This window comes from Puma concolor, chromosome B4 (genome assembly GCF_028749965.1).
Source record: "Puma concolor isolate L17-30 chromosome B4, mPumCon1.1.hap2, whole genome shotgun sequence".
NCBI classification, from domain to species: domain Eukaryota; kingdom Metazoa; phylum Chordata; class Mammalia; order Carnivora; family Felidae; genus Puma; species Puma concolor.
In genome coordinates, this window is record NC_141673.1 from 116,193,365 (window position 1) to 116,195,856 (window position 2,492).

Here is a 2,492-nt window from a genome sequence, read left to right on the forward strand (position 1 = left end):
CACAACCAATTTTAGAGTATTTTCATCACTCCAAAAGAAACCCCGTACACATTACATTAGCGTTCATTCCCACTTTTCCCTGTTCCTCCAGGTCTAGGTGACCATGAATCTGCTTTCTGTCCTTATAGATTTGCCTCTTCTGAACATTTCATACAAAGGGAGTCATACACGCCATGGCCTTTTGTGCCCGGCTTCTTTCACCTGGCATCAGTTTGTAAGCCTCATCCATGTTGGAGCATGTATCAGTGCTTCATTTCTTGTTAGTGTTGAATACTATTCCACTGCATGGATATACCACAATTTATTATCCATTCATCAGTTGATGGACATTTGGGTTCGTCACGCTTTTTGGCTAATATGAATAACGTCTTCCTGAATATTGGCCCACACGTTTTTATACGAATGTGTGTTTTCATTCCTGTTGGGTACGCACCTAGTGATGTAATTGCTGGGCCACGTAGTAACTCTTTTTAATCTGTTTTCCAAAGCCACTGCACCATTTTTATCCCTACCAGCAGTGTATGAGGGGCCCACTTTCTCCACATCTTTGCCAACACATGTTACTACTTACCTTTTTGAGTCTAGTCATCCCAGCTGCGTGCAATGGTACCTCACTGTAGTTTTGATTTGCATTTACCTGATGGCTACTGATGTTGAGTCTCTTTTTATGTTCTTATTGGCCATTTGTGTATCTTCTTTGGAGAAATGTCTGTTTGGAGTCTTTGTTCATTTAAAAAAAATTTTTTATGTTCATTTATTTTTGAGAGAGAGAGAGAGACAGAGCAAAAGTGGGGGGAGGGGCAGAGAGAGAGAGAGGGAGACACAGAATCCAAAGCAGGCTTCAGGCTCTAAGTTGTCAGCACAGAGACGACGCGGGGCTCGAACCCAGGAACTGGGAGATCATGACCTGAGCCAAAGTCGGACGCTTAACCAACTGAGCCACCCAGGCGCCCCAATATTCATTTTTTATTAGGTGTATCTTTTTTTGTAATTGAGCTCTAAGAGTTCTTCCGGTGCTCTGGATACAAGTCCCTTAGTAGATGTAGGATTTGCAAATATTTTCTCCCATTCTCTGGGTTATCCTAGCACTTTCTGGATGGTATCCCTTGAAACACAAAAATTTTTAATTTTGATGAAGTCTAATCTATCTATTTTTTTCTTTGGTGCTGTATCTTTTTTTTTTTTTTTTTTGAGAAAGAGAGAGAGAGTGAGAGAGAACAAGAGAAAGCAAGTGCACATGCATGTATAAGCAAGCACAGGCAAGTGGAGGAGAGGCAAAGGGAGAGAGACGGAGAGGATCTTAAGCAGGCTTCATCATGGGGCCCAACACAAACCCATCCTGAGCCTATCTGAGCCCAACGTGAGTCCCACACGGGACTCATTCTCACAACTGTGAAAACATGACCTGAGCTAACATCAAGAGTTGGATGTTTAACCGTTGAGCCACTCAGGCTCCCCTCTTTGGTGTTGTTATTTTAGAAATCATTGTTTGATAGAAGGTCATGAAGATTTGCTGCTATGTTTTCTCTTAGAGTCTCAGAGTTCTAGCTCTCATATCCAGGCTTATGATTTGATTGGAGTTAAATTTGGGTACGGTATAAGGAAGTAGGCTGATTTCATTCTTTTGTTTGAAGCGCTATTTGTTTAAAAGGCTGTTTCTTCCCCCATTGAATTGTGTTGGAGCTTTTATCAAAAACCAGTTGACCACAGATGTTTGGGTTTATTCCTGTACTTTCAATTCTATTCCAGTCATCTATATATCTGTCCTTATTCCAGTACTGTGCTTTTTTTTTTTAATGTTTATTTATTTTTGAGACAGAGAGAGACAGAACATGAACAGGGGAGGGTCAGAGAGAGAGGGAGACACAGAATCCGAAGGAGGTTCCGGGCTCTGAGCACAGGCTCTGAGCCTCAGCACAAAGCCCGACGCGGGGCTCGAACCCACAGACCGTGAGATCATGACCTGAGCCAAAGTCAGACGCTCAACCAACTGAGCCACCCAGGCGCCCCTGTGCTGTCTTGATTACTGTAACTTTGTGGTAAATTTTGAAATTGGGCAGTGTGAGTCTTCCAAGTTTGTTCTTTTTTTTCAAAATTGTTTTGGCTCTTTTGAGTTCCTTCCATTTCCATATCAATCATTTTGTCAGTTTCTGAAAAAAAAAGGGGGTGGGGGCATCTGGGAATTGCATTGAATGTATACGTGAATTTGGTCAGCATTGCTGTCTCAACAACATTGTCTCCCAATCCACGAACACGGAACGTCTTTCTACTTATTTAGGTTGTCTTTAATTTCTTTCACTGGCATTTTGCAGTTTTCAGAGTGTAAGTTTTTAACTTCTTTTGTTAGATTTATTCCTAAATATTTTATTCTTTGTGATGCTATTGTGCATAGAAATTGTTTTGAATAGATTTTGTATTTTAGAGTACTTTTAGGTTCACAACAAAATTGAGCAACAAATAGAGAGAGTTCTAATATACCCCCCACACTCCGC

The 2,492-nt window shown here is 41.1% G+C and overlaps 1 non-coding gene across 1 annotated transcript; it reads right to left on the reverse strand.

Moving 5' to 3' along the window:
• Nucleotides 1–1,920: 1,920 nt before the first annotated feature.
• Nucleotides 1,921–2,005, reverse strand: TRNAQ-UUG (transfer RNA glutamine (anticodon UUG)). The gene has a single exon. It is a non-coding gene; the product is annotated as a tRNA-Gln (tRNA).
• Nucleotides 2,006–2,492: the final 487 nt, after the last annotated feature.